We start from the raw sequence: 16,239 nt of genomic DNA on the forward strand, positions 1-16,239 counted from the left end.
TATAGCTACCAAAATAGAAAAATCTATAATTTTAAGAGTTACATTATACCTCCTTTAACTCCTATCCTGAAAATATTCACATTATCATCCCACACTTTAGGTACAAAGGACAGAAAGTTTAACTTAGTATTTGAGAGAGCACTCTTCACAACATTCTCTTTGAATTCTGACAAAAGTCTACAGTTATTGGAATAATTTTATCAGTCCCCCACTCTACCTAGGATCTCATTCTGAATGGCTAGCCCATATCCTCCAGAAAAGACAACAATCTAGGTCTCTCATCCCTATCAACCTCTGTCAAAAATCAAATTCCAACTATCTGCCTCCTTAACCTTCCGCCTATGTTTTCCCATCCTCATGCTGTCGGGTCCTTTTTTTCCTGGGTTCTTTTTTGGTTTTCCTTCCACAAACCCTTCCAAAAGTCTTTAAAAAAAAAAAATTGTCAATTAACTATCTTATATCTTCAATCTCTCATTAAAATGCTTCCTTTTCTTTCATTTTTCAGAGACTTAGGTCTTCTCCCTAAAGACTCAGCTTCCCTGTAGCTTTTTCAAATAGAGTTGGCTCAATTTGTTCATACCTCTATAAAGCCTTGGGTTCTGATGGAAGGGCCCTCGTTTTCCCAGATCCCCTTTGTCACTTTTAGACAATTATTTATCCAGCTGTGCAAAAAATTTCTTTTCTTAGTGTTCATTTTATTTGGCTATGTCACCTATGGCTTTCCTTTATTTCTGGCATCTAACACCCGCCCAATCTCCCTATTTATTAAGGAGCCTCTCTTTGACCATTACATTTGCTCTGTAAAATGTCATCTTCTGATTAATCAAAACAACCACCTTCTACACCTGAGCTTCTGAGAATTATTAGAGAGGAAACTAGATTGTGGCATGTAAAAGTTTTAAAAGGATAACAATCTTAACTAAAGCCCTCATCTATGGTCTGTTCATTTCCCCATTCCTTTCTATATTTTTACCTCTCTCCTCACTTTCCAAGAGGTCATAACTGTCCTGACCTAGCTCAGTTTAAAGTTTTATGTCTTAGAGAGGCAAATGACACTCTTGTGTTTGAATTTCCTCCACCTCTGACCCTTATACCTTCAAACAGACATACATCTGCAACTTTTCTTACTTGTTCTTTTCTACTCTCAAAAGACGATGTGTCTTTTATTCACAGGTAATCCCTACCAACCTTTGGATCTTAATCTGATCTTGTTTCTTCTACAGGAGCCCAATCAATTAGTTCAGAGCTCCTCAGTCTGTCTATAGTGAAAACCAGTTCTCTCTCCACCAGTTGTAGACAGATACTTTTAGAAAATACAGAACAAATGAATTAATACACAATTGATATAAAAACTTAAGGCATACATAATGCAAGCCTATGGTTTATGTGCTTAGATGTGGCAGCAATGCCAAATGGTTATAATTACTTGATCACTTATTTTTGGAATTGCTAACTTCATCTCCAGAAGTTTTACCCGAAACATTTAGAAATGTAATCAAATCTCTCCAACGATATTTTAAATTGAAAAGAATCTTCACTTTATAGATACTTTCCTAATTCTTTTTTTTCCTTTATGGTCCTCATGGTTTAGCTTCTCAAATGAAACTCTCCTCACTAGATCTTTAACACAGGGGACAGATGGCCTGTCTTGGCAGGTAAAGTGGTTTTCGTTTCCCAGTTGTATGGGCAGATTACCACCAGGGATAAAATTTGATTGTTTGAAGTATGTATATGTCACAGCTTCTCTATGTCATATACCCTGTTCCTCTCCCCCATTGTCATACACAAGGAACGTGAAGATATTTCAGCCTGACTTCATTTCCCAGTAAGGAAGATAGAAACTTAAGAAAAACTTTATATCTATTTGAGCATTGTTTTTAAAGTGGCACTGATATCATATCACTGGAACCAGAGAGAAGTGCTGTGTTAGTTATTACATGACTATGCACTAAACTGTATTTCCATAATTATAATAACTAAATGCTCATAGAACAGTTATAGAATAAAATGTACCAGTTATCAATCAAGGCTATTAAGAAATTAAGTATAGCTAATTGTGTGTGTTATTTTGATCATTTCCACACATTACTTTAACAAAAAAATATATAAAAAATATATATGTATCTAAAATAAAAACAAAAGAAATTTTAGACATTTTAGTTGTAAAATAATCTGTCATGTTTCTCAACCATCTTTAAGGATCTTGACTATCACTTAGAATCTATAAATTTGTTACATGTTCAAATAAGTACAGATTTTGTTATCTCTGCCTTTTAAACTCCAAATAGTAAAATTATTCAATTTTTTGTTACTACCATTTCCTTAGCATACGAAAACAATCACATGGATTTATGGTTCTTGAAGGGCAAATATACACCATACAAAGAAATAGACTAATGTACCCATTCTTGTTAAAAACAGATATTTTACTTTGGAGTCTTTATCTTATTAACTTGTATGTTAAAATTTATCTAAATAATAAACACTCTTAAAACAAAGAAGTGCTTCAGTGTACAATCTCTGGTGACTGAGCTATCAATTCAAACAGAGAGGGTATTGAATTGTTTTACCATAGAGAGCACCTTGCAGATATTAGATGGCCAATAAATAGCTATTGAATCAATATGAAGTCACCAAGAATGAATTTGAAATATTTTTTCATTCCATTTTGATACTATCTAGAAAGACATTTTGTACCAATCCTCAGATAATCAAATATATTAAACTGTCCTTAACACACATTTAAAATGTATAATTCAGTGTACTCTTGGTAACTGATTTTTTAAATACACCCCAAAATAATATTACAAAACAAGATTATATACTGTTATGTGTTTTTTGTAAATTTTATAATAGTCTACTTCAGTATTTTTTGACTCATATTTGTGAACTCTCTTATATTCCCAAGTGATGATAAATGTTTGGCATGGAAATCAATTTTTTGACCTAAAAAAAAAAATTGGAAAAAGATAGTGGTAGTGATTATTCAACATTATGAATGTATTTACCATTACTGGATGGTATACTTAAAATAGTTAAAATGGTCAATATTATGTTATGTATATTTTATTACAGTAATAAAATTAAAATAAAAAGAGGAAAAAATAGAGTTTTTAGTATGGTCAATTTTAATCATATATATTTACATGGACCATAAAATTGAAAGGTATATAATATTTTGCATCAAATTTTGAAGTTTTTTGTTAATATTATCTTTATTATTGTGTTAATACTAATGTAACAAAATTACCATGAAATAAAAAGATACATCCTGAATAAAAGTGCCCTCCAAATAAAGACTGAAAAATCTGTTCATTGAGAAAAACACTTGACTTCAAACCAGAAGACCAGAGTTCTAGTCCTGACTGTTAATTAGCTTTCTAAATTTTGCCTTAGTTTTTTTCACTAAAGGAAAGGATACATGGAAAACGACCTATGAAGTACATTCCACATGTAAAATTCTATGAAACCCTTTATTTTAAAAATTAAAAAAGAATAATTTTAAGATAAAATATAAAAATATATATATATAAAAGTGGAGGATAAACCAGGCATAAAACTATAAGCAATTCGCCCTTAAACTTTTATTGACAAAGGTCTTACCCAGTATTTTTCACATCTAAAAAAAAAAAAAAAGTGGTAGAAGTCATTATATTTGGATAAACTGCACAGTATCTTTCTCAATATCCCCATCCTCCTCACATCTACAGTCTACCAAGGCCTTGTGTAAACCAGTACATTGCACCATTTCCCCAGATCAATAGGGAAAACAAGAAAAAGGAAAGCTGGCTCCTAAAAAGCCATTAAGTTGAATACAATGCTACTTCATAATGCTTTATGTAGTGGCCATTGGCATTGGCGTGCAATCTTGCTACTCTGGGCAAATGACCCAGTCAAGTTCAGAACAATAATTTATTTGAGTGGATTTGTGTCAGAGATGCTCTGAGAGAAAAACTAGTGTTGGTTCACTGTCTTGGCACATGCCTTCCCAAAGAGATCACTAAGGATATGATTTTGGGTATAAAGCCAGAAAAATAGAACTACAAATCTTAGTGAACAAACCCCACATTCTGCAATTTGATGAAGCCTAGTTAATGAAGAAAAACATATTATTATCGTGACACCCCCCAAAAGGAAACTAAAACTTAAAAAATAAATAAGCATTGGCAAAGTTGCTAGCAACTCAAGAAACATTTAAGTAAAACTTGGTCTATTAGAAAATGGCATGATTTCAGATTCACTTTTTGGATACCTTCTGGAACTAAGAGTGCATTATGATGCTTCACCAATTCAGATAATCGTGTATCTAGATATTTGCCAGGCTACCTGAAGTGTTGAAAACATGTAACTATCAGAATTATTATAAGAAATACATAAATTAATATATGTGGAAGGACCATGAAAGGTTATAAGCCCTATAAATATAAACTTGATATTTTTTGTCACCAAAAACCATCTATTAAATAGGTTCTATTTTTTTTTTTTATGTGTAGAATACAATGCTAGGTGCTGGGTTCGTCAGTAGTTGGGGAATCATTCACCACATACGCTCTCTATTCTCCATCGAGTTCCCACCTGTTTTAATCAGGGCTCATGTTTCTCTAAATCTGCTGCACAGCTATGTTAATTGTTGTTCCCTCAAACACACTGTATAGTAGCCACATTTTGCCTCAGTATATTTCCTTTATTGAGGGGGTGGTGGGGATGTTTTAGGTGTATGTCTGAGAATATCTATCTTACCCCTTTAATGATCACTTGTCTAGACATGGAATTCTAGACTGAAAAAACACATTTTCTGAAAGATCATTAAAGGAATGGGCCCCATTCTTTTTAGCATCTTGTGAAGCTGTATCTTTCCCCCAATACGTTTTTAATTTCTTTAGTGAAAGGATGGGGCATTTTGCATGGGGGTAAATGAAACCTGCTCAAATTCTATGTGTGTGGCCAGAGGGTGGGAAGTGGCTATGGGTGCTGACTGGTGCTGCTGTTGTTTTTAGGTGCCATTGAGTCGGCTCCGAGTCATACAGGCATTACGTATAACAGAACAAAATGTTGCCTGCTACCGACCTTAAATTATGCTCCCTATGTTCACCCCTGCTGTTCATTATAACTTTTAACTCTAACTCCAAATGCCTCAATAACTTCACTGGACAGACTGGCTTCCACTTCTGCAGACACCTTGTAGAATATTATAGCGTGGGTTTTTAATCTTTCAGAAATTTTGAGCATTTTCATGTCTCGCTAAGAGGCCCCTGATTTTGTTCTCTTCTATATTATAGGTGAGCATTCTCCATGCACTGAAATTCCATAATTGTGCTGGAATTTTAAAAGGGACAGTAGACCCACATATAGGTCTTATCTATCTTCTTGAAGTAGAAATCTTTGTTTTGCTATGCTATCTCCAATTATCTAAATTGCCAAACCTATAACACAAGAACTTAATACTGTTCAAATTCTTACATGCATGTTCTTCCTGTATTATTATTATTATTATTTTTTGCCAATGAGCGGTTAATCTGTTCATGTGCTAGTAAATCATTGCTTAAATTATTTTACATATGCAACATACTAACCAGGCTTTTTTTTTTTTTTAATAATTAACTTGAGGAGCCCTAGTGGTGCAATAGTTAAGCACTCAGGTGCTAACTGAAAGGTCTGTGGTTTGAACCCACTAGCCACTTCACGGAAGGAAAGACCTGAGGAGCTGCTCCTGTAAAGATCATAGTTTAGGGAACATTAGAGGACAGTTCCACTCTGTCATATGAGTCAGAATCAATTCGATGGAGTTGACTACAGCAATACAACAGTAATTATCTTATAGTTTGTGCTTCACACACTTGTTTTTCAAAATAAATTTAAAACCACTTTGTCAAGTCCTTCTCCTATTCACAACTTTATATTGGGCTTTATTGTAACTAGTTTAATTCAAAAATTATTTTGTTTCTATCATTATTTTTTATACAAAATTACTTATCCTATCTCTCCAACCTCTAGTTTCATTTTCTTAAAAATATCCTCTTCTCAAGATCCATAATTGCCATTCTATTATTCAAACTTGATCGTGTCAGTTTCCCACTTGAACTTTTGCTAGACACCCAGAAAACATTCATGATATCCAAGCACCTAAGTCTGGCATAAACGGTCTTTTGTGACCTGCTCTCTGACTACTATTTTACCCTCATCTCCCACCCCTCCCGTAAAGGTACTCCATGCCTGAGGCAGACTAAACTCCTTACAGTTCACCGTACGCTATCCTGTATTGGTATAATGCCTTCCTTTCTATCCTTTTTTCTGACTGATGGCTTTCTTATTCATACTTTAAGACTTGGCTCAAATGTCGCTTCCTCAGTAAAGACTTCTTCAGTCTCTCTAGGGAGGGAATTAAGTGCCTCCTCCCATAGGGCCTTGTCAATAACTCTGTAAAAACGTTTAACCAAAAAAAAAAAAAAAAATCCATTGCCCTCAATTTGATTCCAACTCACGATGATCCTAGAGTACAGAATAGAATTGCCCCATAGGGTCTTCTAGGCTGTAATCTTAATGGAAGCAGACTGTCACATCTTTCTCCTGCAGAGCAGCTAGTGGATTCAAACCACCAACCTTTACGTTAGCAGCAGAGCACTTAACCACTGTGCCACCAGGGCTGCTTAAAATGTTTAACACATTGTTATAATTACGTGTTTTTGTGTGTGTCCTCACTAGACTGTGAGCCCTCACCAAGTTTTGTGAATACAACAACTGTATTCACAAAAGCAGATACTTAACACATGTTTACAAAATGAAAGCGAAGAAAGGAAAAGTAGGAAAGAAGAAGAAGGAAGGAAGGGAGGGAGGGAGGAAGGAAGGAAGGTAGGTAGGCAAGCAGGCCGGCCATTAGCTCCAGTTCATAAACATGTGGCAATTTTTCTAAATGGGAACTTTGGAGATTATTGTATTTTTCCCAAATACTCTTTGCGATGACAGTGTGGGTTTCTGATTTTAAGAGAATCCTTTTCGAGGTACCTGAAACACAGTGAATTTATATACCAATTTCTGTTGGTAACTTTGACACTAATCCCAGAAGGCATGTTATTTTTTTGTCACATATAGAGAAACCAATATCCATACAGATGTTACCTTCACTGTCACCTGCCCTAATTTAAGCTCTTAATCACCAAATTTTGATTCTTTGATCACATTTTTTTCTTCTAGTTTTTATGTTTCATTGTCAAACTCTCACTAAACTATTTTTTTTTTTATTGTTTTAGATAGCCAGTTTTTGGAAAGTTTGCATTTTCTCTCACTCCCTTAGCCCTATTCGTCATCATTGCCTTCCCTATCCAGTCTGACACAAAGATCCATTATTTCAACGAATACTGTATCAAAATCGTCAACTGTGTTGTAGTCTCATGGCAATATACTATTCCAAGATTAAGCTGACTCCTGTCATTTTTACTTCTCTAATGGGCTTCTACATATTGCTAAAGGAAATCCCACAAATGTACAACTAGCTCATGGTTTCAGCATTAACTAGGTTGTCAACACTGTATATTTTTACCTTGGCATATAACTAGACAGCATGTGTCTAATCTTCCAAGGCAAAGTCCACATATTACGTGTGCTCAACTCAATCACAAGAAAATCGTATTTTACTAAGAAACTATTGTCATTTATAAGCATTTGTACATTCATACTTGTCCCTTCTCTTACTTTAGAGTGTGATATGTCTCTTTTTCTCTGTGACGCCTCCTCTGTTTATCTCTTATTTTTCCTTCCATATCCTCAATGACCTTACTTTGTTATCCTCTCTCCTCTTCTTCAGACTCTCCTCTATGTTTTTCCTCACTAGCATTTGAACATGTTTAAATCTGTCCTATATTAAAAAAAAAAAAAAGATGGTACATTCAGCCTATATTTATCTTTATGCACTATACTAATATTTACTTATCTACTTGGAAACCCTGGTGGTGTAGTGGTTAAGAGCTAGGGCTGCTTACCAAAAAGTCAGCAGTTTGAATCCCCAGGTGCTCCTTGGAAACCCTATGGGGCAGTTCTACTCTGTCCTATAGGGTCACCATGAGTCAGAATCAACGCGACAGCAGTTTTGGCTTTTTTTACTTCTCTACTAATGTCTACTTCTCAGTTAAACACACTTAAAAACTGTTTACGCAGACTCCACTTCTCTATCCTGTATTCAACTCTTAAACCTCTTATAATCTGGTGTCTCCTATCAATTGAAAACACCATGCTGAAATTTGCATATGATATTTTTATTGCTGAATCCGATGAGTAATTTGCAAACCACATTCGGTTGATCTCCCTTCACATTTACCAGGCTGTGAATTTACTCTTTCTTGACACTGTATTCTCGGTTTCTGAGATGCCATTCTCTTTCTTGCTCATTACTTAATCTCATTTCTTTTATCAATCACATTCAGTGTTCTTTTCAACCTACTCAGTCTCTATTCTAAGAGTTGAAATTACCCAGTTTTCATTCTACACACTCTCCTTGAGGGAATCCTTCCACTTAAGTAACTAGAAATACTATTTATAGTCAGATAACTCCATAATTTTGAACTTCACTGAAGACAACTCTCTTAATCCCCAAACCCACAGTCAAGCCAATCTGAAGATGTCCAAAACTATATTAATCTCTCCTGTATTCAACACTCCTGCTGCATTCTCTACATAAATAATGCATTTTGAGCCTCAAAAGTAGCTAGTCTAGCATGAGGGCTATGCAAGACTTTCTCAGGGTTCTTACCCTCCACATTAAAATATTGCCAACTAAGTATTATAAACACCCCTCTGTAATATTCTTGAATTACAAATTCCTTAATTTAGACAATCATCATCTCTCACCTCAGTTATTTAATCTTCCTAAGTTATTTTATTCTAAATTAATTTCCCAAATTATTTGCCTTCCTCCATGCTGCAACTAGAGTTCATAAGACACAAAAATCATAATGCTATTTTCATGGTTAAAAATTGTCAGCAATACTCAATAAAATACGGGATAAAGACCAAGCTCCTCAGTGTAACATATAAGTTCCTTTGTGACCTGGCTCCTGTTTCCTTCTCCAGCCTCATCTACTTCCCTTTCTCTTAGCCTCCATATTCAATTTTTTCTAGTCACCTCATTTGAGATTCCTATTTCCCACAAGTCTGGGTTATAAAATCACTGTCTCCATTAAACTATAAACACCTTGATGGGGAAGATCATACCTTAGTGTCTTAGTATTGCAAGAACCTTGGCATATGGTTAATAAGAATATAAATATACTGAATGAAAGTGAGAATGAAAGAAATCTACTGCCTGTTAACATTAACTCAAACTCATTTTTATATAAATAGCATGCAGAGATCAGAATCAAGGTGTCTACTGGGGTTGTTTTTTATTGCTCAAAAATAACTTATATAATTAAAAACATTCAAATGATTTCAGGAAGATGTTTATTTTCCTGTCATTTCTCGTAGAAATTAGTTGAAATCTGTTTCTTTGTGGTTCAAGAATCAAAAATGTAAATAGTGGCTTGCAGAATGAATGTGTACAATAATATAGTGATTAATTAACTTTTGATTACACATAATGGGTGTATCAAATAGTTTTAATTATTTTTATGGTCATTGTCATGTTTTCTACAATCATGAAATGATTACTAAAGAGAGGAACTTGGTTTCTGTGTTCTGAATGCATACTATGTTTGCAATGTTTGCAAAATATTGCTGGCTTAGCTATCTTCTTTCCATGATTGCATACACTATTTGAGCTTTGGAGAATTATTTTGAATTAATTAAAAAATATTAGGCTCCCCTGATATTGGACCTGACAACATAAACTCTGCTGTGTTAAAGAGTTCCAGATCCATCATCAATTTAAGCTAATAAGCTAATCCTGTAAAGACACCTAGGCTGAGCCAAAATCCACTCCAAAAAACTGAAGGTTTGGACTTATTCCTATTGAGTTGGCATGCTTTAAACTCAATAGAACTGAGTATTTCTGACGAGTTCTAAATGAAGGAGTCCAAAAGGATACTATCATTATAATCTGGGATCTCTGCCAGCATGCGAGATCACAAATCATTGTCACATTTTCTTGGTAAATTCAGCATCAATTCAGGCCTCCACGTTATTACTTTGCTATGGTATATTTATGTACTATATGAGATAATTGAAGGGGATATTTTTGTATTATGCTTAGTAATTTTTTTTATAAGAAAACGTCCATTTTTATCTTAGGACTACAAAGGCAGAAAAGGTTTAATGTTATACTGTCAAGTTACAGTTTTCAAACTTTTACTTCTGTGGTTACATTTTCTGTGTAGAATTTTTCTCTAAACTCCATTTTTTAAACACTCTTCAGAAATAATCTGGATTTTTTTTTTTTAAGAAAACAAGCATATTCAAGGGTACAAGTTTTGGGTTGGATATAGAGAATGAGAGAACTTCTGAAACTTTTAGGGTTAAATTTTAAATGCAAATATTCATAAAGCATTTTTAAAAAGCAGCTGTTGAGAGGTGTTACTGCACAACATTTTTTCCCTGAACGCAAGACAAAATGATTCTCAAGTTTCCTTTAGATGTAGTCAATTCCGCAAAGTTCTCCTAAGGATTACAGAAACTTTATCACACATCAAGCAAATGTATAGATAACCATCCTTTATAAGCGGAGGGGGGAATCAATTTTACTGTTTGCAAATCAGAAGAGACATATTTAATTGACAAATTTTAAATAGTTTAGCTCAATACATGGCAAATAATCATATTGCTTTCAGTATTCAGCTATTATGATGTCAACAAGAATTTACAATAATACCATTATAAAGAAGCTGTGTGCATAAGTGGGATATTTGTATTTCTAAGTATATATGAAATTATCTGAATTTTACAGTCAAATGGTCTTTTCTCCTAAGGTCACGTGCAAAACAAGGTCAGCAAATTCAAGCCCCAAATCTGGAGTATAGAAGCCCACAACCAAGGCAACTGGAACTGCAAGATCAGAAGTTAACACAAAGAAAAACTGTCATTGCTAGGTCAATGGGTACAGAGAAACAGAAGATGTAACATATGAGTACTAGATAAGTTTGGAGTCACTGGATGGCGCAAATGGGTAAGCACTCAACTATTAACTGAAAGGTAGGCTGTTCCAACTCACCCAGAGGTGCCACAAGAAGGCCTGGCAACCTACTTTGGAAAGGTCACAACCTTGAAAAACCTATGGAGCGTACTTCTACTATGCACACATGGGGTCTCTATGAGTCAGAATCTACTTGACGGCAATTGATGTGGTGGTGGCAAGATGAGTTTGGAAGTAGAATCAATACCAAAAATTCACAGAGAAGAGGCTATTGCATCAAAGGAGAGTCCAAGGGCCAGCCAGATTCTTCCAGCTGCAATGGGATCAGTGACCAACTTTCTAGACTCAAGAAGATTCACTGCTTTTGGTACAAGCTGTCAGCCCTGGAGATCCTTAGAGATTTATTGTCATTCAGTTAGTCTGTAACTGTTTTTTTAATTTGATTTTTTTCCCTTTTTCATTCCTTCATCAGTTATATTCTGGATCTATATAAATTCTTGAGTGGGTTGGGGTAACTGCCTTCTAAAGGTTTCCCCTGACTTTAGGCTTGCTTTTTCTCCAATTAATCCTTCTTGACAGCACTGTGTGAAGCTTCCGATCTTAAACTCTCTTTTTCTTACAATTTACCTCACACCACCGTCATGTCTCATCTTCAGTCAGGTGTTGTGTGCCAAGAGTTCAAGTATTATGCTGCTCAAACTAAGCACCATTTAGAAGAAAAACTGAAAGGAAAAAATTTGTCAAATCTGCCATCCAAAAGACCAAATAGCATCCTACTTTTTTCTTAATTTCAGTAATTTTTACATCTTATGCTGTAAACATATTAATATTTCAATCATCATTTAAAAAATAAAAATTGGCAAAAACTTTCCTCATTTAAGTCCCCATCTAAATACCATTCCATTGCTTCTCTTAAGATAAACCTATGAAAAGAGGCACTCAGATTGGCTATCTGTAGTTTTTCATTTTCTTTTCACTCTTTTAGCCCACTAGGACAGTTTTTGTACCCACTGCCTCTTCTTGTTAAAGTCCACATTAATACCCTCTGTCATATCCAATTTATGTTTTACAGTTTATATATTTTCAAATTTCTCTATTGCTTTTCACATTTTTGACCACTGTCTTTCTGAAACTATTTCTTCAGTTTTGAAGACATTCAGGCTATCAGACTATTTCCTTTTAGCTGTGTTCACAGATTTGTTTTTGCTGCTGTCCTTTACTGAAAACTCACTAACCCCAGGGTCCTATCTCTAGCTAACTCCTCTGCTGCTCCTGCAAAGGCCCTTTCTACAGGACACATCTTTTCTTTTTTAAAAATGTTATTTATTTTTTACTATCAGCCTTCAATGTTCCCCAAACTAAACTCTAAATTTTTTTTTTCTTTTTTTCCCCACAGAACATTCTCTATTTTGGTAATTTTAGTTGGTGGCAGCACCATCTATTCAATCAGCCAAGAGCTTTGGTATTCTTTACTTTTAACTATTCTCTCTCTCTCTCTTTCAGTTTCCACTCCTATTAATTTTAATCTCCTAGATACTTGTGCTTCTTTCCCATTCCTATCTTAACTGACTGCTCCTAGTTCATATTCTCATCATTTTTTAAGCTGGACTATTTTAATGGATTCATAAAGCTTTTATTTCCCAGATTTCTTCAGTCTTAAACACTGCTACCAAAGTGACCTTTTACAATTACTCAGGGAATGTACCCATGGATGAAAACTCAGAAAAATTATAAACAAAAAAAGGAAATGATAATGGTATTTAATTCTGCCACTGACTTATCTGCAGTTAATATTTTAGTATAGTCCTTACTAGGTATTTTTCTCTTAATATACTTTCTATAAAAATGAAATTTTTTTATACACATATAATTATATAGTTTTAAAGAGGAGCTGTCAATACTTAAATTTTTATAGCCAGTATTTCATTCAATAATATGTAATGAAGTTTTCTTTCCATGAAATAATTGTATCATTTATAGTTATTTGTATTAGTTCTTGATCCAGGCAGATGGGTAGCATTTAAAATTTCTGTATTAGAATATTATATGCCAGGCTCTAATTGCTAATACATCCACAATATCTACCTTTTAATTTACTGTAATAATGGGCTAAAGTTTATGCAACCAATTCATTGTACTTCAACATTTAGTGAGCTATACTGCTTAAAATCTTGTTATTGAACCTCACCTGCAAAAAAAGACAAACAAAAAAAGAAAAAATGCTTTCAGTATTGCATATATGACTGAATTATCTAAACTTTCTCCTGTTTTATCTCTTATCACTCTAGAATTAAAACACGTGAAGAAACTGATAAAGTTGGCTTACTTCATAAAAAAATCACATTATAAGATGGCTGAGTCATAAACAGGGATATACTAAAATATTAATGGATCTGTGTTTGCTTAAATGAAGAGATATGAGGGTCACTGATTCATCCATGTGTGCCTCCTATAGGCCAGACACTGCAATGAATCACATCTGATCAGGGAGAAAACAATCCCTGGAACATTTGCATGTATGCTTGATATGCAGCCATTCTGCTATATTAATTTAGATTTAAGCAAAGGAAAAAAGAGTCTCAGTGGAGCAACAGTTAAGCACTTGGCTGCTAACTGAAAGGGTGGTGGCTTGAAACCATCCAGCCACTGCATGGATGAAAGCTCTGCTCCTATAAAGAATACAGCCTAGAAAACCCTGTGGGGAAGTTCTACTCTGTCACATGGAGTCACTATGAGCCAAAGTTGACTCGACGGCTCCTAACAACAAGCAAGGGAATATTAAAATGCAAATATTCCTAGAGATAAGGATACATTATATTCCATCTGCCAAAAAGTAAATATTGAAAAAAAAAATGAAGTGAAGGGAAAACGAAGGGCTGCGGAGCAGATGTGGAGAATGGGGCACTATCCAGTGATGTGCCCCAGTGTCTAGGGTGTAGCAGGATCCAGGATGCAGCAGTAAACTGGGCGTGCAGTAGTTCACAGAATCAATAAGAAGCAGAAAAACACGGAGGAGGTATGTGAGCAGAGGCAAAAGGAAACATCACCTCTAGAGTTACCTTGGAGAAAATGGTCTATATGTACAACTCCTGTATACCAGGTCTAGTATTGTAATATTTAATGAAGTATCGCAATATTTAAGCATATCCATATTAAAGAGGTTTAGTATTACATGAAGGTCTTAAACGTTTTACTTATATTTATACAAGTTTTAGAGCAAAGTTATTTGTGGTATGGCATTCTAGCTTTCTCTTAAGTGTGGATAAAGTATCTCTCAAAATCATATGCACCTTCTGCAAAAATCAAAGTATAGAACTTTCCAAAAGAAATGGCAAATTAGAAGAGACCTTTAAACTATTTGAGAACCCCAAGGCTCTTCTTTAGGAATTAAACAGGCTGCTGTGGGTGCTCTTAAGAGCACTGGCTGCCCCAGGAGTGGGGGGTTATGATTCTGATACAGCTAAAAATGCCTGCAACTCAAGTAGGTACACTCTGTTCCTGGCATTTCTCAGTGACAAAGACCAAGTTCAGGACCTGACAGCTTACCCCTCTTTCAAAGGATTATGAAACTTCAGTGAGATGGTATGTGCCAGGTGCTCACTGAAACCTAGCTCTCATCATTCATAATCAATACAGCCGGACGCAAAATGCTGACTAAACAAGGTCTTAAAAAAGCATACAATTTCCTAACTGCGACAGTCATCAGATAATGCGTCATCCAACTTTTTTTTTTTTAAACGGATGGAAAGAATGGAGCCAAAGAGAAGTTGTGCCTTGACCACAATTATAAAAACCAAGGACTGGCATTCTTCATTGTCTTGAACGCCGTTTCTGCTCACCATGCTGAATTTCTCTGATTCTGGAGCTGACTTTTGCCTTCAGAATGCTGTGATGTGTGTGTGTGTGTGTGTTCTTTTTTCATATCTGTAAAAAATTTATTTTGAACTTTACATCGCTCATCATATTTAGTAAGTAAAAATGTTTTTTACTTACATTTTGTTGAAACAAATTTATATTAGCATACAATCTACCAGCTAAATCTCTCACAATGCCTTTACATTTGCATGCATAGTTTTTACCCAGAGGTCAGGACAATAAAGTACACTAGGGAAAAAGGCACATGAATGTGTTTTGGCTTCTTTGAATTAAAACCTAGTTTTTGAAAGAGTTAATTCATTTTTGGAAGCATACAATTTAAAATTCAAAAACTCTAATAATTGTCAATTACTCGTTTAAATTTATAAAAGTATAAAAAAAAGAATTTCAGCTAATCTAAAAAGGCTTATCTACTTTGCAATTCAAATGAATGTCTTTCCAACCAACAGGAAACTAACCTTCTATATGTCACCCTGAAAGATTAAAAAAAAAAAATCGTATCTTCCACTGAGACATAATTGTAATGATCAGGTGCAATATATACACCAGAATTTGCTTAAAGGTATGCATCTATTTAATTCTAAGCGCAATCAACACTCTTCCAGATAAAAATAACAATTTTTCATTAAAACTAATTTCCTGTCCTTTATTAATAATTTTGACGTAATTTATAGTTACATTTGCTAAGCAGACTTGTCCTTAAATCTACCATCTTACTGAAGCTAAGATGGATACAATAATAGGTTGTGAGGCATCACTTGTATTCCATTTTAGAGGCTACATATACATGTACATATACACATACATATACAAAGCAGAAGACAACTTTATAAATTAGAATGTACAAAAACTTTAATTATATTTTTCATCAAAACATTTTGTCTTTATTCAAGACAAAAGTACTTTATACTGTGTAAAGGATCTAAGCTGAAAAAATGAACACAGTAGCTTTTTACTGTTTCATGACAAAGTTTTATTCTTTCTAATAGACTTCTTTCTTAAAAATGTGAAAAGAAGAGCAAAGCTGTAATATTCAAAAACAGAAATGTAATTTTCAAATAACATATCTATATATCTAGAACAAGCTTAAAATAAATAATTAGTTATCATAATGACTCATATTTTAACACCACTTTTTTAAAACTATTTTTAAATAGCTCAAATTATTTTATCGTTAAAAAAAGCTATGAAGTAATTAAAGTGCCCGTGAGTGTCCTTGGATTTCTTGACCTTTTTTTTTTTTTTTTTAACGTTCTCTACAATTTCATCTAACTCCTTCACAAAAAGTTTCAGCATAGCCTTTACTT

The 16,239-nt window shown here is 34.3% G+C and overlaps 1 protein-coding gene across 1 annotated transcript in view; it reads right to left on the reverse strand.

Annotated features, from left to right (window-relative positions):
- Positions 1 to 16,239, reverse strand: part of HCN1 (hyperpolarization activated cyclic nucleotide gated potassium channel 1) — a 497,080-nt gene that overhangs the window by 264,852 nt on the left and 215,989 nt on the right. The gene's annotated exons all lie outside the window — the stretch shown is intronic.

The sequence above is a fragment of the Elephas maximus genome, chromosome 2 (assembly GCF_024166365.1).
Source record: "Elephas maximus indicus isolate mEleMax1 chromosome 2, mEleMax1 primary haplotype, whole genome shotgun sequence".
In the NCBI taxonomy this organism is placed as follows: domain Eukaryota; kingdom Metazoa; phylum Chordata; class Mammalia; order Proboscidea; family Elephantidae; genus Elephas; species Elephas maximus.